Consider the following 24,245-nt stretch of genomic DNA (forward strand, 5'->3'; position numbering starts at 1 on the left):
TATTGTAAACCTCTAACATAACTTCTGTTTAGTTGATCAAAATATTTCACCTCTTGTTTTTCTGTTTCTTGCCCTGCTTCTCTGTAAACTTTTTGGAGAGTTTCTCCCCAGATATGGTCAATCACAATCGAATTTTCCCAGTTCAGACAGACCTAGTTCTCATGAGGAGGGTGTGGGATTTCCCTGAGAATGAGAGCCTGAAGGTTGTCAGGCTCTTCTGTGAAGCCTCTAGTCTCTGTGCTTTTCCTATCCTGTCTAGCAGGTGACACTTGTTATCCCACAGCTCCCCCCTAGTGTAAAGATGTGTCACAAAGGTCTTTATTACTCCACAGATCCTGTCACTGCCAGGGTCATGGTTGACTCATGCTGGTTTCTGTTTTCCTGCCCCTGAGGTCTGAGTTCATCTGAGTTCTTTGAAGGAGGGCCACAACTTGAGCTGGAAAATACCCCCTTTTCTTGGGGAAGTTATACCCTTTTGGGAATTGTCTCTCCCACTAGATTCATTGCTTTGTCTCTCAGACCTATCTTTGCTTCACTGTTGTCTGGTCCAGAGTCCAGTGGCAAATATCTGGGGATTTCTATAATATGCTACTGACAATACTTATTTCAAAGAAAAAGAAAAAGAAATCCCTTTTCAAGACCTTTCCCCAGCCCCCAAGTTTTTTCAGTCCCAGTATAGGCTATTTAAAGATACATCCTTTAGGCTAGTGTCAGTTTCACCTGAATAGTTACTCTGAGACATCTTTAATTCTGCCCTTGCCCAGAGCAGTGTTTAAGCAGAAGCTCTGATGGGCTATTGAAAAGCAAAAAAGTAAAGCATTGAAGAACAAGAAAAGAAGAAACAAAAAATCCCTTTTCAGAGCCATATGCCAGTTCCCTGGTTTGCAGATGGGAGTTGGTACCCACTTACATGTGCCCCTTTTCCTTGGAATGCTAGCCCTTTTCTGTTATTCTAAATTCATCCAACTACAAAAACTCTCTATTTTTTTTTATTTTTTATTTGAGGTAGAGGACCCAACCAGATATACCAGTTTTCAGCCATCCCACAGTCAAGGAAACTGCCACCCATTGCTGTTTTCTTCAGGGGTGAGTAAAGGGCTTTCAGACCCAGTGTTGGAAAACAACTCTTCCCATGATTTTTTCTGATTCTTTGTCTCTTATTTATGTGGGCCTTGAAATGTCCTCCCCTGTGCCCTGGGTCTCCAAATGGTGGGGTCTGTCTCACTACTGTGAAAGAATTTATATTCTGTGTTCCCTGTGTGAGGAATCCCAGCTGCTGTGAGAGACCAAGTGAAGGGGAGGTGTGCCAGTTTGACTATATTATGTACCCCAGAAGAAGCTGTATTCTTTAATGCAATATTGTAGGGGTAGGTATTTTAATATTGATTAGGTCAGAACCTATTGATTGAGTGTTTCCATGGAGAACTGACATAATCAACTGTGGGCAAGAACTTTGATTGGATAATTTCCATGGAGGCACATGGAAAGGGTGAATTTGCCCCAGAGGTCAAGGGTGGGTCTTCCACCTCAATGCTCAGGAAGAGTGCTGCCGACCCAGGCCCCAGAGAGGGTGGAGCATATTCCCTGGGGATTGGGGAGAGCCTGGCTGCCACCACACTGTTTGGAGAAAGGAAAGCCTTTGCCCTGGAGAGGCAGAGTCTGGGTGGCACACCAATATTTGAGGAAGGTGGGGCTGAGAAGGTGGTTTCCCCAATATGTGGATTTGTTGGAGAACTCACGCCAGCATTTGGAGAGAAGTTGGCTGCAAAGGCCCTTGGAAAGGGATGGACTCCCACTCTATCTAGCCCCAAGGATAAAACATCATTCTATAAATGACTCTCAGGCTTTGAAATCTAATGGAGTTTGCCCTGCAGGTTTTAGGAACTGTTTTGGTCCCTTAAACCATATTTTCCTTTCAGTTTCTCCTTATAGCAATGGGAATGCTTATCCTATGACTGTCTCTCCTTTGTATATTGGAAGCAGATAACTTTTTGTAAGTTTCACAGGTCCACAGCCAGAGGGAAATTTTCCTTTAGGACTAGATGACTCCTGTAACTGATTTTGATGAGATCTTGCACTTACCTATTGTTACTAAAATAATTTAAGTTTTTGTGATATTGGGATGTGGTGAATGTATTTTGTATATGGAAAATCATGTTTTGCTGGGGTCCAGGGGGTGGAATGTGCCAGTTTGGATACATTGTGTACCCCAGAAAAAGCCATGTTCTTTAATGCAGTCTTGTGGGGGGGGGGGGTCATTTTAGTGTTGATTAGGTTGGAACCTATTGATAGTGTTTCCATGGAGATGTGACACAGTCAACTGTGGGCAAGACCTTTGATTGGATAATTTCCATGGAGTTGTTACCCCAACCATTCAGGGTGTGTCTTAATTAAATTACTGCAGCCATATAAAACAGCTGACAAACAGAGGGAGCAACTGAGAGTGACATTTTGGAAGAGCTGCAGCTAAGATAGAACAAAATACCCCAAGAGCAACATTTGGAGAATGCCATTTTGAAACACAACTGATGCCTGCCACATGACTTCCCAGCTAATAGAGGTTTTCTGGATGCCAGTGGTCTTTCTCCAGTGAAGTTACCTGTTTTTGATGCCTTACCTTGGACACATTATGGCCTTAAACCTGTAACTTCATAACCAAATAAACCCCTTTTGTAAAAGCCAATCCATTTCTGTTTTGCATTAGCAAACCAGAAGAGAAGGGGAGAGGACTTCCTGTTCTGGGACAGGAGTTTGATACCTGATATTTATCTCTGTCTTCAATACAGTATTTATATGGACCTTCTCCAATCTATGCCTTCCTCCAAAGTTCTGAGTAATTCAGAATTGTCCTTTATATTTCATTTATTTTCTGGGGAGAGATTTTTGGTACTTGTTTTGTCTTCTTGATGATGTCACTCAATTTGCAAGTATTTTCTTGAGAATTTTTGCATCTATATACATTAGAGAAATTGGTCTGTAATTTTCTTTTCCTGTAGTAAATTTATCTGGTTTGGTATTAGGTTGATGTTGGCTTCATAGAATGAGTTAATACAGTTCTGTCCTCCTGCATCATTGATTACCCATTCTCTGTCCACATTTTATCCCCTGATAACCTATTCCCTCAAATTCAATGCTCAACATTTGCTCATTGGAGATAGTTTATATTAGTCAGAACTTGACATGTTTGTCCTTTTGTTTCTGGCTTATTTCACTCCACATAATGTCTGCAAGTTTCATTCAGCTAGTTGCATGCCTCACACCTTCTATCTTTCTTGCAATCACTCAGTATTCCATGGAATGTACACACACTAGTGATCATCTTGTTTAATCCCTTTGATGTGCTGTAATATTCATTTTGCAAGTATTTTGGTGAGGATTTTTGTATATATATTCATAGGAATGAGTTAGGTAGCTTTTCCTCTCCTTAAATTTTTTTCAAGAGGTTGAGCAGCATTGGTACTGATTTATTTTAATTGGTAGAATTTACATGTGAAGCCATTTGGTCATGGTATTTTGTTTGGGGGAGTTTTTCTTAATGCACTTTTATTGAGATGTATTCACTTACCATGCAATCATCCACAGTGTACAATCAATTGTTAACATTACCATCATATAGTTATACATTCATCACCAAAATCAATTTTTGAACATACTATTTACTCCAAAAAATAAAAAGTAAAAATGTAAAAAAAAACATGTAAAAAATCCCATCACCCACTCCAAACCTATTTTTCATTTAACTTTCATCCCCATTTTTCTATTCATCTGTCCATACACTGGATAAGGGGAAAGTGAGGCCATAACGATTTCACAGTCACACAGTTACACCATGTAAGCAACATAGTTATACAATCATCTTCAAGAATCAAGGCTACTGGGATGCAATTCAACAGTTTCAGGTATATTCTTCTAGCTATTTCAATACACTAAAAACTAAAAGGGATATCTATATAGCATATAGAAATACCATCTAGAGTGACCTCTTGACTCCATTTGAAATTTCTCAGCCACTGAAACTTAATCTTGTTTCATTTCTCTTCCCCATTTGGTCAAGGAGATTTTCTCAACCTCACAATCCAGGTCCAGGCTCATCCCCAGGAGCCATGTCCTGCATTGCCAAGGAGATTTACACTCCTGAGAGTCATGTTCCATGTTGGGGGAAAGGCAGTGTGTTTATCTGACAAGTGGATTTAGAGAGAGAGAGGACACATTTAAGCAACAAAGAGGTAATCTAGGAGACAATCTTAGGCACAATTATAAGTAGGCTTAGCCTCTCCTTTGCAATAAAATGTTTCATAAGGGCAAGCCCAAAGATCAAGAGCTGGGCCTACTAAATTGTTAGTCTTCAATGTTTGTTAGATTATCAGCAATAATCAAGGAAGGGAAGCTTAATACTTCTGCATTTTTCCCCAGTTCCTCACAGGGGCCCTGCAAATACATTTTTATTCTCTGCCCAATATATTTTGGGATATATCATGATTTCACACTAACCTGTATAAACCTACCAGATTTCACTTCCTACTCAAAGTTCCATGTAATTATAATGTTTGAATAAGTGGGCAATACAAATCAAATTATTTAGTGTGCTACAGAAAATATAGATCCTACACCAAATAAACATCTCTTCCCTTGGTCTCACACATAAGTTGAAGTTTTAAAACACAGTCTATATAATCCTTTACTCTTTGGCCTGATTTCCCTTAGTCCTAACCTGATCTGCTTCAGTCATATCTCTAATTGAAGGTCTGAACTCTTTCTCAACTTTCTAAACATCTGCTGTATGAGGTAATACTAACATTCATAGCTGCTGAACTCTACCTCTGAGTCTCAGGTGTCAGACAGATACCAAAAGTTCCAGAAACTGACAGATTATATACAAAGAGCTCAACATCACACAATTTAGAGACAACTATTACAACTCAGGAATAGATGTGACTGCTGTAATAGCTTACAATCTAGTAATCTTTACAATAAGCATTCCCCTGATAACCTGTGCTATAATATTCAAGTCTCAGAGTTTAGACATTATATTTAGCCCATTTTAGTGAGGTGTTAAAATGTTTGTCTTTTTGTTTCTGACATACTTCACTCAAAATTCTGTCCTCAAGATCCATTCAACTAGTTGCATGTCTCATAAATTCATTCTTTCTTGCAGCCACACAATATTCTATTGTATGCATACACAACAGTTCACCATTCTGTTCATCAGTTGATGCACCCTTAGGTCACCTCCATCCACTGCAAATTGTGAATACTGCCACCATAGACACTAGTGTACAAATGTCCATTCATGTCTCTGCCCTCAGATCTTCCAAGTATAATCCCAGTAATGAGGTTGCAGGGCTTTATGGCACTGACATTCTTAGCTTTCTGTGGAACCAACACACTGTCCTAAAGACAGACTACACTTTTCTACTTCCCCACCAACAATGAATAGGTACATCCCTCTCTCCATGTTTTCTCCAGCACCTGTATCAGTTTATTTTTTCCCTGCAATTTTATAGAAATATATTTGCATAACATACAATGATCCACAGTGTACAATCAATGGTTCATCACTACAATCAGCACATGAACATCTTCATTACTCCAAGAAAAATTTTAAAAATAATAAAGATAAAAGAAAAAACACAATAAAATACAATATAGTAACAACACTAACATCAAGAATCCCATACCCCTCCTTATATCACCCTCTCATAGACATTTAGCTTTTGTATGCTTTGTTACACTTAATGGAAGCATATTACAATGTTATTATTAACCATAGACTCCAGTTTGAATTGATATTTTTCCTCAATACCATACCTTTTCCAACAGTTTACAAAGTTGATATGCATTTGTTCACTCACATGTAAAAACATTTTTATACTTGTACATTTAGTCACCATCACTGACCACTTGAAGTTTCACTAAGTTATAGAGTTCCAGTCTTTAACATCTATCTTTCCTTCTGGTGTCATACATGCCCATAGCCCTGCTCTTTCAACTTTACTCACAGACATAATTTTTAGTGTTCTTACAATATTGTGCTACTATCACACAGTTTTGTGGTATTTATTTCTGGATCTATGTAATCAATCCTGTTGAACATTCTATATTCCTTCAGCACCAAATGCCCAATCTCTACCATCTTTTTATCTCCTGATAACCTGTGGTCTAGCTTTAACTTCCAAAGTTTGCTAATTGGTGTTATTTCATATTGCTGAGACCATACATTATTTGTCCTTTTGTTTCTGGCTAATTTTGCTCAACATAACATCCTCATGGTTCATCACATTGTACTATGTCCATGTCTTTGTTCTGTCTTATAACTGCATAATATTCCATCATATGTATATACCACATTTTATTTATCCCCTCATCTATTGATGGACATTTAGGCTGTTTCCATCTCTTGGCAATCATGAATAATGCCACTGTAAACATCAGTTTACAGATATGCTTTTGTGACATAGCTTTCAGTTCCTCTGAGTATACACCTAGTAATAGAATTGCTGAATCATATGGCAACTCTATACTTAGCTTCCTGAGGAACTGCCACACTGTCTTCCATACTACATTCCCACCAACAGTGCCTCTTTGTCTACATCTTCTCCAGCACTTGTAATTTTCTATGTATTTTTTGACAATGACCATTCTATTAGGGGTGAGATGATATATCATTGTGGTTTTGATTTGCATTTCCCTAATAGCAAATGAGGTTGAGCATCTTTTCATATGTTTTTGAGCCATTTGTATTTTCTCTTCAGAAAAGTGTCTGTCCATGTCTTTTGCCCATTTTTAATTGGGTTGTTTGTCTTTCTGTCATTGAGTTGTAGGATCCCATTATATATTTTGGATATTAAGCTCTTATCTGATATATGATTTCCAGATATCATCTCCCATTGCATAGGCTGCCATTTTACTTTTCTGACAAATTCCTTTGATGTAGAAAAGTGTTTAATTTTGAGGAGATCCCATTCATCTATTTCTTCTTTGGTTGCTCATGCTTTGGGTATAAGGTCTAGGAGACCACCTCCTATCACAGGATCTTTAAGATATTTCCCTATATTTTCTTCTAAAAGTCTTTGCACTAATGTTTAGGTCTTTGATCCATTTTGAGTTAATTTTTATATAAGGTGTGAAAAGGGAGTACTCTTTCATTCATTTGGATTTGGATATCCAATTCTCCAATGCCATTTATTGAAGAAGATGTTCTGCCACTGTTGTATTGGCTTGACTGCCTTATCAAAGATCAATTGTCGTAGATGAGAGTGTCTATTTCTGAAAAATCAATTCTATTCCACTGTTCTGTATATCTATCTTTATGCCAGTACCATGCTGTTTTATTTATTTATCTAATGCATTTTTGAAATATATTCATACACTATACAATCATTCAAAGTGTACAATTATTCACAATATCATCATATAGTTGTCTTTCATCACCTCCATCAGTTTTTGAACATTTTCATTACTCTGAAAAATGAAAATAAAAGTAAAGTAAAAAAGAACACCAAAACATCTCATGCTCATTCTCCCCCCTATTATTTATTTTCTTTTTGTCCCTGTTTTTCTATTCATTTTTCCATACACTGGGAAATGGAGTGTGGGCCATAGGGTTTCACAGTCATAAATTCACACCATATATGCTATATAGTTATACAATCATCTTTAAGTCTCAAGGATACTGGATTGAAGTTCAACAGTTTCAGATATTTCTTTCTAACTATTCCAATAAAATAAAAACTAAAAAGTCATATCTATATAATACATAAGATTTACCTCCAGAATGACCTCTTGAATCCATTTGAGGTCTCCTAACCAATGAAACATTATTTTGTTTCATTTCTCTTCCTCTTTTGGTCAAGAAGACTTTCATGATGCCATGTCAGGGCCAGTATCATCCCCAGGGGGTCATGTTGCATGTTATCAAGATTTCCTCCCCTAGAGTCATGTTCCACATAGGGTGTGGAAGGGGTGAGTTTACCTGTTGAGTTGGCTTAGAGAGAGGGGTCACATCTGAGCACAAAAGAGGTTCTCTGGGGGTGACTCTCAGTCACGATTAAAAGTAGGCATAGCCTTTCCTTTGCAGTAACAAGCTTCATAAGTGAAAGCTCCAAGATCAAGGGCTTGGCCCAAAATACTGGTAATACCCAATGTTTGCTGGAATATCAGGAATTCACCAGCTGGGGAAATTTAATATTTCCACATTTTCCACCAGTCTCTCAAGAAGGCATTGCAAATAGTTTTTATTCCCTGCCTAAATTAGTCTGAAATATATCAGGGCTTCATGCTAACCCATAAAAACCAACTGATCTCTTTCCCTATTCAAGGTATCATGTAATATGGTGTTTGATTAAGCTGACAATACAAATTAAATTATATAGTGTGCTTCAGAAAATGTATATTTGCACCAAATGAACATCTCTTCCTTTGGTCCCACACAGAAGCAGTTTTAAAACACAGGTAATATCAACCTCAATTCCTTAGTTTGATCTATTCCAATCCAAACCATTTTGTTCATATCTCTAATTGAAGTCTGATCTCCTTTTCAGACTCTTTAACAGTTGCTGCATGGGGCAATGCCAACACTCACTGCTGCTGAAATCTGGCTCTGAATCCCAGGTGCCACACAAACTCCCACAGATCCAGGGACTAACCAGGTCACACACAAACAGCTCAGCATCTATGAATTTATACATACCTGTTATAGCTCATGAATATATGTGACTGCTGTAAGATCTTATGCTCTAGGAACCTTTACAATAAGCCTTCCCCTGATAACACATGCTCTCAGAGTTTGCAATTATTGTTAGTCCATATTTGTGAGGTGTTTTAATGTTTGTCTTTTCATTTCTGGCTTATTTCATTCAACATACTGTCCTCAAAGTCAAATCACCTGCTTGAATGCCTCACAATTTCATTCCTTCTTGCTGCAGCTCAGTATCCCATTGTATGTATACACCACAGTTCACTATTCAGTTTCTCAATGATGTATCCTTAGGCCACCTCCATCCATAGCAAATCATGAATACTGCCATTTGTGTAGTATTCACCAGTGTGCAATAGTCCACTTGTGACCCCACTCTGTTCCTCCAAGTATACAATGAATAACAGGGTTGCAAGAACATATGGCAACCTCATACTTAGCTCTCTGTGGAAGCACCACACTGCCCTAGAGATGGGATGCACCATTCTACTTCCCCATCCACAGTGTAGAGGTACATCCCCCTCTCCACATTTTCTCCAGCACTTGTATCCCTCTGTTTATTTTTAAACAGTTTTGTTTACACCCCATAGAATCCATCTTAAGCAATCAATGATTCTTGTTATAATCATATAGTTATGCATTTTTCACCACACTATATATGAGGACATTTCCATTTTTTTCCACAATGAAAGGGGAAATGTAGGGAAAAATTGAAGAAGAAAAAATATAGAAGAAAAAATAAAATACAATGAAAATTTTCATACAACAATACCAAGATTCCAATACCACTCTCTTATAACACCCTTATATACCTTTAGCTTTGGCCTGTTGCCTTTGTTACAATTTATGGAAACAGTACAATTTTTCTGTTAACCCTAGGCTGTAGTTTGCACTGATTGTATTTTCCCCTACTCCATCAAGTTTTCAACATTGTGCAATGTTGACATTCATTTGTTGTCCATCACAATAAAACATTCTTATATTAGTACACTTAATTACCATCATGGACCTCTGTAGGTTTCACTGAATTATACAATCTCAATCTTTATCTTCTATCTTTCTTTTTGGAATCATAAATGCCCCCAGCCTTCCTCTTTCACACATACTCACATCTATCTTTGTTCAGAGTACTTACAGTATTGTGCTACAATCAAACAGTATTGTGCTATTTATTTATGGATCTATACAATCAATCCAGTTGAACATTATGTACTCCTTCTGTATCAGACTCATGATCTCTACCCTCTGTCTATATCCCTATAACCTGTGTTCTCAACTTAAATTTTCAAGGCCCACTTATAAATGTTAGTTTGCATTAGTGCGACTGTACATTATTTGTCCTTTTGATTCTGGCTAACTTAAGTCAATGTAATGTCTACTGTCTATCATTTTGTCTTTTGGATTTTATATTTCATATCTTATTTTTTCTGTCTCTCTTTTTACCCTAACTGATATTCTTCGTTTCTACACTCTTCTTCAAAACTCTGTCATATAAAAACATATTTGTACTTTTAATTACAATCATTGGCCACTATAGGTAGTAGTGGTGTTCTACTACCCCTAACCTTCCTCTTTCAACCATAATCAGAGTCATCTTTGTTCAGTATACTTACATTATTGTGCTATCATCACCCAAAATTGTGCTCCAAACCTCTCTCTTCTGTCTTTTCCTATATGTCTGTAGTGCTCCTTTAGTATTTCCTGTAGAGCAGGTATCTTATTCAAGAACTCCCTCTGTGTCTGTCTGAGAATATTTTAAACTCTCCTTCCTTTTTGAAGGATAGTTTTGCCAAATACAGAATTCTTGGATGGCAGTTTTTCTCTTTCAGTACTTTAAACGTATGATACCAGTGCCTTCTCACCTCCACAGTTTCTACTGAGAAATCCACACATAAACTTATCAAGCTTCCTTTATATGAGATGGATCACTTTTCTCTTGCTTCTTTCAGATTCTCTCTTTTTATTAGATATTTCATAATTTGATTATGAAGTGTCTTGGTGTAGGTCTCTTCAGATCTACTCTGGGATATGCTGCCCTTCTTGGATCTGTAATTTTATGTCTTTCATAAGAGATGGGAAACTTTCAGTGATTATTTTCTCCATTATTCTTTCTGCCCTTTTCCCTACTCTACTCCTTCTGGGTTACATGACACATGTATTCATGTGCTTCATTTTGTCATTCATTTCCCTTAGATATTGGTCATTTTTTTCCATTCTTTTCTCTATCTGTTCTTTTGGGTGCAGGATTTCAGATGTCCTGTCCTCCAGTTCATAAATCTTTCCTTCTGCCTCTGCACATCTGCTGTTCTATGTCTCTACTGTGTTTTTCATCTCTTCTATTGTGCTTGTCATTCCTGTAAGTTCTGCCATTTATTTTTTCAAGCTTATGAATATTTCCTTATGATCACCCAGTGTCTGCTTTATACCCTTCAATGCTTTGCCGTATTTTCCTCCAGCTTGTTGATTTGATTTAGAAGATTTGTTTGAGCATTTTTAATTAGTTGTTTCAGCTCCTGTGTCTCATTTAAAGTGTGTTTGTTCCTTTGACTGGACCATATCTACACTTTCCTATTGAGACTTGCAATTTTATTTTGTCTAAGCACCTGGTTTTCTTGATTACCTCAGTCAGATTTTCCCCAAACAGATGGGCCCAGGTCTCATGCAGTAGGTGTAATCGATATAAAATTTCCCTGAACATGAGACCCAGAAAGTTGTAAGACTTTCCTGTGAGGTCTCTAGGCGCTATGCTTTTCCTATCCTGTCCAGCAGGTGGTGTTTCTCAGCCTGCAGTTCCATGCTAGTGTAAAGAGACCCTATCCCAGCCAGAGACTGATGGTGTCAAAAGCCAAACTTAAGTTGTTTCTGTTTTTTTTTTATTTTTCCCTAAGTCCTGGGTCAGAATTCTCTGAGGGAAGGAAGACACTTGAGCTGGGTCCTGCTCTCTTTTTTCTCAGGGACCATAAACCCTTTAGGGAATTATCTCCTGCACTTGAATTCCTTTATCTCTCTTACTCTCTTAACTCAACCATTTCCTGAGTCAGCACTGACAATTGAAAATGCCTGAGGCTTTCTCTAATGAGCTACTTAGAATGGGAGATAAGAAGGAAAATGAAATAAAGCCCCTTTTCAGTGCTGATCCTCAGCCCCCAATTTTTTTTTTTTTACTAAATTCAGTTTTATTGAAATACATTCACACACCATAGAATCATCCATGATATACAATCCACTGTCCACAGTATGATAACAGTTATGCATTCATCACCACAATCTATCTCTGAACATTTTCTTTACATCAGAAAGAACCAGAACAAGAATAAAAAATAAAAGTGAAAAAAGAACACCCAAATCATCCCTCATCCCACCCCATTTGTCCTTTAGTTTTTATCCCCATTTTTCTACTCATCCATACACTATATAAAGGGGGTGTGATCCACAAGGTCTTCACAATCACATTATCACCCCTTGTAATCTACACTATTATATAACTGTCTTCAGGAGTCCAGACTGCTGGGTTGGAGTTTGGTAGTTTCAGGTGTTTACTTCTAGCTATTCCAATACATTAAAACCTAAGAGGTGTTATCTAGATAGTGCTTAAGAATGTCCACCAGAGTGACCTCTCAGCTCCGTTTGAAATCTCTCAGCCACTGAAACTATTTTGTCTCATTTTGCACCCAGCCCCCAATTTTGCTGGTTGATCAGAGTATGTACCCAATTCTCTGTACCCCTTTGCTTGGGACACAGTCATTTTCCAGTATTCTGAGCTCAGCTTTCTCCAAAAGCCTCTGTTTTTATTTATTAGTTATTTTTTTCCATCAGCCTCACCTCCTCTCTGCCAGGAGAGATCTCAAGATTTCTTTCCTGCTTGCTCATTTTACTGTGCTTGTAGCTTGTATTCAGTAGTCCAAATTTGTTAATTAAAACTGCAATTGGAGCTTTCAGAATTCTCTCTTTGTCTTTGCCCTTGGACATTCTTGTCAGTAAGTGTCTTGAAGTAGGTCTATTGGGATCAATTCTGTTTGGACTGTACTGCACTTCTTGAATCTGTAATTTTATGTCTTTCATATGAGTTGGGAAATTTTCAGTGATTATTTCTTCTATTATTCTTTTTGCCCCCTTTCCCTTCTCTTCTTCCTCTGGGACACCCATAGCACATATAATCATGGGCTTCACGTTGTCATTCAGCAAAACTCTGCTCATATTCTTCCATTCATTTTCTTATCTGTTCTTTTGTGTATGACTTCAGATGTCCTGTTTTCCTGTTCACTGATCCTTTCTTATTACTCCTCAAATCTACTGTTGTATTTCTCCATTGTGTCTGTCATCTCCTCTGTTGTGCCTTTCATTCCTATAATTCTGCCCTTTTTGTTTTTTTCAAGCTTGTGAATTCTTTATAGTCATTCTGTGTCTTCTTTATATCTATCATCTCTTTTGCCCCATTTTCTTTCAGCTTATTGAATTGATTTAGAAGATTTGTTTGAACATCTTAATTAGTTTTTCAGTTCCTATATGTCAGTTGAATTGTTGTTTTTCTCCTTTGGCTGGTCTGTAGTTTCATGTTTCCTTATATGACTCATTATTGTTAGCTGTCTTAGCATCTTTCTTGATTAGTTTATTCTGGAGATGGTTTTCACTTTTACCTAGGATTTTCTTATTGGTTGGCTTTTTACTCCATCTGTTCTTTGGTGTTCATTTTAACTTATTCTGGATCTCTAACATAGCTTCTTTTTAGTTGATCAGAGTTTTTTTGGCTTTTCTTCTTTTTCTTGCCCTGACTGTATATAACCTTTATGGAGAGGGTCTCACCTGATACATTCAACCTTATTCAGATTTTCCCATTCCAATCAGGTCCAGTTCTCAGGAGGAGGGTGTAATCTGTGTGAAGTTTCCCTGAGAATGAAACCTCACAGTTTGTCAGACCCTCCTGTGAAGCCTCTAGTCCCTGTGCTTTTCCTATCCTGTCCAGCAGGTGGTTCTTCTCAGCCTGCAACACCACAACAGTGTGAAGAGGTGTGGTACCTTTAATTCTCAGCAATGCCTGAACCCCTGTACCTGACTGGAATGACTGATTCAAGCTGTTTCTGTTATTCAGTCCCTGGGGCCTGAGTTCTCTAAAGCAGGGACACCACTTAACCTGAGCCTCACTCCCCTATGTTTGGTGAATTTGTGTCCTTTATGGAATTATCTTCCCCTCTAGACTTATTGCTTTATCTCTCAGACCTATGTTAGCTCTTCCCTTGCCTGGGTCCAGATGCCAATTGCAAATATCTCTGGCTTTCTGTAATGAGCTACTTAGAATAGTTGTTTAAAAAAGGAAAAAAAAGAAAAAATGAAGAAAAAAAAAATCTTTTCAAGGTCTTGCCCCGGCCCACAACTTTTGACTATTTAAAGATACTCCCTTCCAAGTATTATCTCTTTCCAGTATAGACTATTTAAAGATACTCTCTTCCAGTTATTATCTCTTTCAGCTGACTAGTTACTCTAAGACAACTTTAATTCCTCACATGCCTGAGACAGTGCTGAAACCTGAGCTTCTTGCAGCTCTGATGGGCTATTGAAAAGTAAAAAATAAAACATTGGAGAGAAAGTAAAGAAAAGAAATACAAAACCATTTTCATAGCCAGAACCCAGATCCCTGGGTTTGGAAACAAGAGCCAGTGTTTGTATCCATTTCTATGTGCCCTCTTTTCTTGGAACCCAGCTGTTTTCCAGTATTCCAAACACTTCCAACTCCAAAAGTCTCAGTTTTTTGTCACTGTTCTTAGCCCCATCTCCTCTCTGCTGGACCAAATCCTCCCCGTTCATTTCATTGTCTGCTCTGGGTTTATCTGTGCTTGGAGCTCTTTTTTAGCAGTCTGAATTTGTTAATTAATTCTGCAATTGGGGCCTGGTTGAACCCTCCTCCTTGCTCCCAGTACAGATTGTTTCTTTTACCCTTGGGGAACCAGCTCCTAGACAGTGTGCCATTCCTGTGGGAAAGTGGCACCAGCCCCCTGGCTGGGGAAACTTACAGTTCTTCACTGAGATCTCAGCCATTCCACCTGTTCCAGACTGGTGTATGATGCATGTGCAGTCACAGAAGTCCCCCAAAATGCTGTTCCATACAGGTCCTGGCTATTTACCATCTTCCCTAGAGGAGTAACTAAATTCCACAACTCACCATTCCACCATCTTGCCCCACCTTTTCTTTTGGAAGTTTTTGATGATTGATTCATCTGTACCTGTGATTAGTTTGTTGAGGTCTTTTAATTCTTCTCAAGTCAATTTTGGTTGTTCATAATTTTCTCAGAAGTTTTCCATTTCCTCTAAGTTGTCTAGTTTATAAGCAAATAGTTGATCATAGAATTCTCTCATTGTCTCCTTTATTCTTGGTCACAGTAGGTATGTTGCCCTTCTCATTTCTGATTTTATTTATTTGAACCCACTCTCTTTTTTTTTGTTAGCCTAGATAAGGGTTCATTGATTTTGTTGATCTTTCAAAGAACTAACTTCTTGTTTTGTTGATTCTCTCTTGTTTTCATTGTTTCGATTGCATATATTTCTGCTGTTATCTTTGTTGTTTCTTGCTTCTGTTTGCTTTGGGGTTAGTTTGCTGATTTTTACTCTAGTTCCCTCATGGGAGCAGTTAATTCCTGTGTTTTTGCCCATTCTTCTTTTTTAATATAGGTGTTTAAGCCAATAAATTTCCCTCTCAGCACTGTCTTTGCTGCATCCCATAAGCTTTGATATTTTGTGTTCTTATTTTCATTTGCCTTTAGATATTTACTGATTTTTATGTAATTTCTTCCTTGACCCAATTGTTCTTTAAGGCTGTGCTGTTTAGCCTCAATAATTTGTAAATTTTCCAGCCTTATGCCAGTTGATTTCCAACTTCACTCCATTATGATCTGAGAAAGTGTTTTGTATAATTTTGAACTTTGAAAATTCATTGAGACTTGCTTTGCCTACCAACATGTTGTCTATCCTTGAGAATGATCCATGAACCCTTGAGAAAAATGCACATTCTGCTGTTTGGGGATGCAGTATTCTGTAAATGTCTCTCAAGTCTAGTTCATATATCATACACGTCAACCCACTGTTTCCTTATTGATCCTCTGTCTAGATGTTCTTTCCACTGATAAGTGTTGTATTGAAGACTTCAAGTATTATTGCAGAGGTATCTAATTTCTTTTCCCTTAAAGGTTGCCAGTGTTTGTCTCATGTATTTTGGGGTACTCTGGCTTATAAATATTTATGATTGTTATGTCTTCTTGATGAATTGTCCCTTTTATTAAAACATGTCCTTTTTGTCTCTATTTTGAAGCATAATTTTCTTGATATTAGTACAGATTTCCTCACTCTTTTTTGGTTGTTGTTTAAATGAAATATCTTTTTCCCAGCATTTCATTTTCAATCTATTTTTGTCCTTGGTTCTATAGCATGTCTCTTTTAGACAGTACAAAGAGTCCTATTTTAATCCATTCTGAGAGACTTTCTTTTGATTGGAGAGATTGATCCATTAACATATAATGTTATTACTGTAAAGCAGTAGTTTCTTCTAGAATTTTGTCTTTTGGTTTTTATATGTCAGTTTAATTTTTTCTCTCTTTTTACTCTTACCGATAATCTTCAGCTCTATGCTCTTCTCCAAAGTTTTCTCTCCTCTCTTTTCCTTTTTGCCTGTAGTGCTCCCTTTAGAATTTCCTGTAAAGCCAATTTCTTGGTCAGATACTCTATCAGTATCTGTTGCTCTGAAAATATTTTAAACTGTGTCATATTTGAAGGGCAGTTTTGCCAGATAGGAAAATCTTGGTTGGCAGTTTTTCTCTTTCAATATCTTAAATATGTCAGACCACTGCCTTCTCACCTCCAAGGTTTCTGCTGAGAAAGCCACACATAGTCTTATTGAACTTCTCTCATAAGTGATGGATTGCTTTTCTCTTGCTGCTTTCAGAATTCTCTTTGTCATTGCCATTTGCCAATCTGATGAGTAAGTGTCCTGTAGTGGGTCTATTCAGATCTATTTTTTTGGGGGTATGCTGAAATTCTTGGATCTCTAACTTTATGTTTTTCAAAAGTGATGGGAAAATTTCAGTGTTATTTCCTCTATTATTCTTTCTGCCACCCTTCCCTACTCTTTCCCTTCTGGGACACTCATAACATGTATATTTGTGAGCTTCATGTTGTCATTCAGTTCTCTGATATCCTGTTGATATTTTTCCATTCTTTTTCCTTTCTCTTTTTTTGTGTGTAGGATTTCAGATGTCTAATCTTCTAATTCACTAATCTTTTCTTCTCCCTCTACAAATGTGCTGTTTCATGTCTCCATTTTATTTTTCACCTTTTCTATTATGCCTTTCATTCCCATACGTTCTGTCATTTACTTTCTAAAGCTTTTGAGTTGTTCTATATGGCCATTCAGTGTCTTCTTTATATCGTTAGCTTTTTGCTACATATTCCTTCATTGCATTGATTTTATTTAGAGGATTTGTTTGAACATCTTTAATGAGTTGTTTCAAGTCATGTATCTAATTTTGAGTGTTAGTTTTTTCCTTAGACTGAGCCACATTTTCATGCTTCCTGGTGTGAATTTGATATTTTGCTTGTTTGTAAGCATCTGATTTCCTTGATTTGTTTATTATGGAGGTGGTTTTCTCTTTTACCTAGGATTTTCTTCTTGGCTGCCTTTGTTCTCTATCTGTTCTTTGACATTCAGTTCAACTTATTCTAGACCTCTAGCATTGCTTCTGTTTAACTGATCAGAATTTTTCATCTCTTGTTTTTCTAGTTCTTTCCTGCCTACATGCAATTTTTTAGAATAGTCTCTCCAGATAAGATCTGACCCAATCAGATTTTCCCAGATAAGAGAGGCCCAGAACTCAGGAAGATGGTGTAGTCTGTATCAAAGTTACCTGGAGATGAGACCCAGTAGGGTACCAGTATTTCCCATGAAGCCTTTTGTTTTTGTGCTCTTTCTATCCTGCCCAGAATGTTGCACTTTTCATCCCACAGCTCCCTGCCAACATAAAGGGTTACAGTGCCTTTAATTCTCAACAGACCCTGTCCTGTGACATCCTGGTTGAGACATAGGTTGACCCTGAATGTAGAATTAAACTGTTTCTGCTTTCCAGCCCCTGGGGTCTGAACTCTCTGAATGACAGCTGAAATTTGTCCTGGGCATTGCCCTGCTTTTCTTTTTTCTGTTTTTTTTTAAGTACAATTTTCTTGAGAAAAATTCACGTACCATACAATCATCCACAGTGTACAGCCATTCACAGTACTATCATATAGTTGTGCATTCATCAGCACAATCAATATTTGAACATTTTCATTACCACACACACACAAAAAATAAGAATAAAAGTTAAAGTAAAAGGAGCAACAAAGTCATCCTATTCCCCCACCCTTCCTGAATATTCATTTATTTTTTGTCCTTATTTTTCTATTCATCTGTCCATACATGGTATAAAGGGAATGACAGCCACATAGATTTCAGAATCACATGGTCACACAGTGTAAGCTATATAGTTATACAATCATCTTCAAGAATCAAGGCTACTGGGTTGCAGTCCAACAGTTCCAGGTATTTCCTTCTAGATATTCCAATACACTAAAAACTAAAAAGGAATATCTATGTAACGCATAAGAATAACTTCCAGAATGACCTCACAACTCTATTTGAGACCTCTCAGCCACTGTAACTTTATTTTGTTTCCTTACCCTTCCCCTTTTTCATCCAAGAAGGCATTCTCAATCCCATGATGCCAGAGCCAAGCTCATCCCAGCAAGTAATGTCCCACATTGCCAGGGAGATTTACACCCCTAGGAGTTGTGTCCCATGTAGGGAAGAGTATAGGGATTTTACTGCAGAGTTGGCTTAGAGAAAGACACCAATTTTGAGCAACAAAAGAGATTCTCTGGGGATGACCCTTAGGCACAATTTTAAGTAGGCTTAGCCTCTCCTTTGCAGTAACAAGCTTCATAAGGGCAAGCCCAAAAATCAAGGTCTAGGCCTTCTAAATTGGTAGCCATCTATGCCAGTGAGAATATCATTAATTCCCCAGGTGGGTAAATTTAATATTCCCACATTTTCCCCCAAGGGGGCTTTGTGAATACATCTTTATTCTCTGCCCAAATTACTCTGGAATACATTGAATTTGCAAATTAACCCATACAAACCGAACAGATTTGACTCCCTATTCATAATTCCATGTAATTATGTCTGACCATACAAGTTAAATTATATGGTGTGTTACAAAAACATAGATTTTGTGCCTAATAAACATCTCTTTCTTTGGTCTCAGATAGAAGTTGAAGTTTAAAAAACACCATCAATATCATCCTTAATCCTTTAGTCTAATTTAAGTTAGTCCTAAAGAAGTCCATTTCATTCATATCTCAAATTGAAGTCTGATCTCCTTAACTTTGCTGTATGGGATAATGCTGACATTCGTAGCTGCCAGATTCTGGCTCTGAGTCTCAGATGTCACACAGCTACCCAAAATTCCAGGAACTGACCAGATTATAGACAAAGAGCTCAGCATCTCAGAATTTAGATATAACCATTACAAATCAGAAATAAATTGTAACTATTTTAAGAGCTTACAATCTAGGAACCTTTCTAGTAATCCTTCTCCTGATAACCTGTGCTCTCAGATTCAATTCTCAGAGCTTGCACTTTATATTTAGTCTGTATTAGTGAGGCATTCTAATTTTTTTTTTTTAATTTTTGGTTTGTTTCACTCAAAATACTGTCCTCAATATCCATTCACTTCTTGTAGCAGCTCAATATTGCATTTGTGTATACACCACAGATTGCCATTCAATTAATCAGTAGTTATAGCCTTAGGCCACCTCCATCCACTGCAGTCATGAATACTGATACCATAAACCCCACTGTGCAAATGTCTATATGTGACCCTCTTTTCATTTCTTCCAAGTATATACCCAATAACCGAGTTGCAAGACCATATGGCAACCCTATGCTTAGCTTCCTGTGGAACCACCACACTGCCCTCCAGATGGGCTGCACCATTCTACATCCCTACTAATGGTGCTTAGGTACATCATTTTCTCAACATTTTCTCCACACTTGTATCCCTCTATTTGTTTTTAGGTGATTTTATTCATGCACCATACATTCTATCTAAAGTAAATAATCAATTGTTCCATCACAAAGAAATGCATTCACCCACACTATCTTTATAAAGACATTCCCATATCTTCAACAAAGAAAGGGGAAAAGGTGAAAAAAGTAAAAAGAAAAAGAAAAATATGACAGAAAGCCACAAAAAAATTAAATTAAAATAAAACACCATAAAAAATCAGACAGCAATACCAATGCCAAGAATCCCAAACTCTTCATCTCCAAGTAGAGCACAATAACAGATATATATTTTGCCTAACAATATTCAGCTGTCCTGTGTACAACCAGAAATGCACTAAATCTCTCCAGAATAGTGTGCAAGTCCCTGGGTGACATTGACTCATAAACTTGCTCTCCTTTATCTTAAATACTGTGAGATGAACAATACAGGTTATTTGATATGATAAGAGGACAAGATAGAGAAGAAAACAAAGATATTTTCTTTACAGGCAAAAACAAACAATAATAACAAAACAAAGAGGAAATATTTATGCCATTACAGTCCTTATTTCTGTAACTGGTCATGTGGTCATAGTTCATATTTATCACTATCTTCTTCCACTACCTATTCCATGTTCCCATTACCCTCAGCAAGCACTTCAGGTGGCCATGGTTCTTTGCCTGGTGGGGTGAACCAAACCTTCATTCCTGAAGTTTCTTTCCCAGTGGTAGTCCTGCATGGATTGTTTTTGCAGGGTTCCATTGACTTTAATCACAGGGCATGGTAGTACTAAGTGATGCCCTAGGGGATCTCTTGTATTCCAGGAAAACTCTTCTTTACCTCCATTATGTAGTTACAGTGCTATTTCCCCTTGAGGGTCGGGATCAATCAAGTCAGACAGTACATTAGTCTCCTTCCTTGCCCATTGATTCAGAAGCATGAGAAGCCCAGAGTGGAAAGGTGACAATCTTAACTTCCAGTTCAAAGAAAGTGTGTTGTGTTTCCTGGTGGAAGCAGTTCTCATTTTGGAACATGTGGACCTGCAGAACTTAAGGTTGCAGGGACAGGAAGCAAAAAATTTTCCTCATGGATCAGTAGGAATGATAGTGAGTTGTGCCACTGCTCTTTCTACCCCTTGATTCCTGGACCCATGAATTCTGGCTATGGGAGAATTAGTCCCAGAGAGTGGGTGCTGATTCAGGGCATATACACAGCCTCCTGGAGAACACTGCCCCTACCCCAAAAGGTTCTGCCACCTAGGTGGTGCTGTAACTGCCTTCAAAAGGCTATTCCACCATTCTATTAACCCAGTTGATTCTGGATGATGGGGAAAATGGTAAGACCAAAGAATTCCATGAGCATGGGCCCATTCCCTCACTTCATTTGCTGTGAAGTGGGTTTCTTTGTCAGAAGCAATGCTCTGTGGAGTACCATGACAATGGATAAGGCATTCTGTAACTCCACAGATGGTAGTTTTGGCAGAAGCATTGCATTCAGGGAAGGCAAACCCATATCCAGAGTATGTGCCTATTCCAGTGAGAACAAATCACTCTTCCTTCCATGAAGAAAGTGGTCCAATGTAATAAACCTGCTACCAGGTAGCAGGCTGATCACCCTGGGGAATGGTGCCATATCAGTGACTGAGTCTGGGTCTCTGCTGCTGGCATATTGGGCACTAAGCATTAGCTGTGGCCAGATCAACCTTGGTAAGTGGAAGTCCATGTTACTGAGCCCACGCATAACTTCCATCGCTACCAGCATGACCACTTTGTTCATGAGCCCATTAGGCAGTGACAGGAGTGGCTGGAAAAAGAGGCTGAATGGTATCCACTGAATGGGTCATCTTATCCACTTGATTATTAAAATATTCCATTGCTGAAGTCACCCTATGGTGAGCATTCACACAGGACAAAAATATCTTCATGATTTTTGCCCACTCATAAATATCTATCCACATAACCCTTCCCCAGGCTTCATTGTCATTAATTTTCCAATCATATTCCTTCTAAGTTCCTGACCATGCAGCCAAACCATTATCAACAGCACATGATTCAGTATACAAACACATCTCTGGTCAATTTTCCTTCCAAGGAAATGAACAACCAGGTGCACCACTCAAAATTCTGCCCACTGGGAGGATTTCTGGTCACTACTGTCCTTCAGGGATATCCCAGAAAGGGATTGCAGTTCTACAGCTGTCGACTTTTGGGTTATGCCTGCATATCATATAGGAACATCTGTAAACCAGGTGGAGTTTTCTCTTCCTCAGTCAACTGATTGTAAGAATCTCTTCAAGGTAGTATAGCTGTGGGCTAGGAAAGAGAAGGTAAGGTGGAAGGAGTGGGACCCATGGGCATTTGGGCTACTTCCTCATGTAACTTACTTGTGCCTTCAGGACCCACTCAAGCCCTATCTCATATATATCATTTCCATTTTATGATGGAGTATTGCTGTGCATGGCCAACTTTATGGCTTGGCAGGTTGGACAACAGCCAGCTAATGATAGTTAACTCAGGTCCCATGGTAAATTTGTGACCCATGGTTAAGTGTTCTCTCTCTACCAAGGCCAAATAGCAGGCCAAAAGCTGTTTCTCCAGTGGAGAGTAATCTGCAGAGGATGGTAAGTCTTTATGCCAAAATCCTAAGGGCTTGCATTGTGTTTCTCATATAGGAGCCTGTCAAAGATTCCAAACACCACAGCTGTTTCTCTACTTGCCACTGACACTTCAAGCACTAGTGGGTCACTTGGATCATATGATCCAAATGGCAGAGCAGCTTACACAGCAGCCTGGACCTGTCACAGAGCCTCATCTTGTTCTGGTCCCCACTCAAAATGACAAACTTCTATATTCACTTGGAAAATGGGCCCGAGTATCACACCCAAATGAGGAATATGTTGTATCCAAAATCCAAGCATTCAAGGGGCTCTGGGTCTGTAAATGTTCTCAAATCTGTGAATTGGTTAAGTGGCCATGACTCTCTGTTTTTGTAGCTCAAGATAGGCTGTTGTTCACTTGATCTAGAATTCCACTTTTTACAAATTATACAAGAATTTAGTAGACTTCCCATCTATTTTACTTCTAGGTAGTCATGATCTACCAGCCAATGCCATAAGTCTCTGCAAGTCAGATTATTTTGACTGCTGCTTTCAACCTGTTGTCCATTATGGTAGCCATACCCATCTTGTCTTTGGTGATCAACTGCTCCCATGTGGTTTCTGCCAACTCAGGATCCAATTTTCCCCATTGTGTTTAAGGATTCCAGCTCAGTGACAGCAGTTCCTACAGTAATATCTGACCTACAGAGAAAGGCAACTACAGAGCTCTTCAGGGATGAAGCAACTAGTCTCACAAATTTATTCCTCCTAGTCCTGATAAAATCCACTCTAACATTACAATTTCTCTATGCCCTTAAATCCCCTCATCTACATTATACCAGGGGAGTTTCAACATTTCAACCTAAGGGAATGTTGGCCACCTTTTGATCCATGTTTCAGCCAAACAGCCAAACCATCAATGCCCTTTCTAACCCCTTGAGCTACAACATTGAATGCAGAATCTCTGCTTCATGGGCCCACATCAATAATTTCAGTCTGATTCAACTTTATATCCTTCCACCATTATCCCACACCCTTAATATCCATTCCCACACATATTCCCCTGATTTCTTTATAAATTGGAAAACTCATGCAGTTCTTTTGGAGTATAGCATACTTCCTCATGTATCACACTTTTTACTTCACCCTTTGGGACCTGTTGGGGCTTCAGTCTAGTTATAGGTCTTGAAGCAAAGTCTGGTTGTTGGGGGTGGATCAGGAAAAGAATTAGAAGTATCCCTCAAGCCATTTACCTCAGGACATTCTGTTCCTGTTTCATCTTGCGAAACAGGATTAATCTCTCCAGACAGAGAAGTGAGGGCTGCATCCTCAGGGGACATGATTATAGTTTTACCAGGAACTGAAGGGTTAATCTCTCTAGGTGGAGGCTGGATGGCAGGCTCCTCAGGGCAGACTGAATGTCAGGAAGCTGTTTCTTCAAAGCATGCTGGAGGTTGAGTAGCTGTCTCCTCTTGTCAGACTGGAAATGGGGAGGCTGTTTCCTCAGGGCAGACCATTACGGGTATATCTAGTAAAGACTCAGCAGAATCCAGGGTTCCAATGTCCTCAGTTCCATTATTATAAATCCATATGTCTCCATCCCAAGCTTCAGGATCCCATTATTTTCTAATCATTGCCTTTAATTTAACAGCAAACACCCTATAAATTTGAAATTTTAGTTTATGCTGTAAATCTGCTACTTGCACAATGAGACTCTGGGTCTGGTTTTCAGAAATCTCATCTGTGGCTTCAGGAAATAAGATTTGCTTTCAGGGCACACATGGAAACTTTTACATCTGCCATACAGCACTTAGTTTCAAATTTGTAGCATTTAGCTTGGCCCTTTCTCTTATAACTTTATCCAGTGTATCTAAGAGCAACCAGTCAACAT

General features: G+C 38.4%; 1 long non-coding RNA gene across 1 annotated transcript in view; it reads left to right on the plus strand.

Annotated features, from left to right (window-relative positions):
* The first annotated feature begins 1,004 nt into the window (after nucleotides 1-1,004).
* Nucleotides 1,005-24,245, plus strand: part of LOC119525580 — a 75,607-nt gene continuing 52,366 nt past the window's right edge. Inside the window, exon 1 of the long non-coding RNA XR_005214980.1 lies at nucleotides 1,005-1,086. This is a non-coding gene — a long non-coding RNA (uncharacterized LOC119525580). The remainder of the gene's footprint in view (nucleotides 1,087-24,245) is intronic.

The sequence above is a fragment of the Choloepus didactylus genome (genome assembly GCF_015220235.1).
Source record: "Choloepus didactylus isolate mChoDid1 chromosome 25 unlocalized genomic scaffold, mChoDid1.pri SUPER_25_unloc2, whole genome shotgun sequence".
NCBI classification, from domain to species: domain Eukaryota; kingdom Metazoa; phylum Chordata; class Mammalia; order Pilosa; family Megalonychidae; genus Choloepus; species Choloepus didactylus.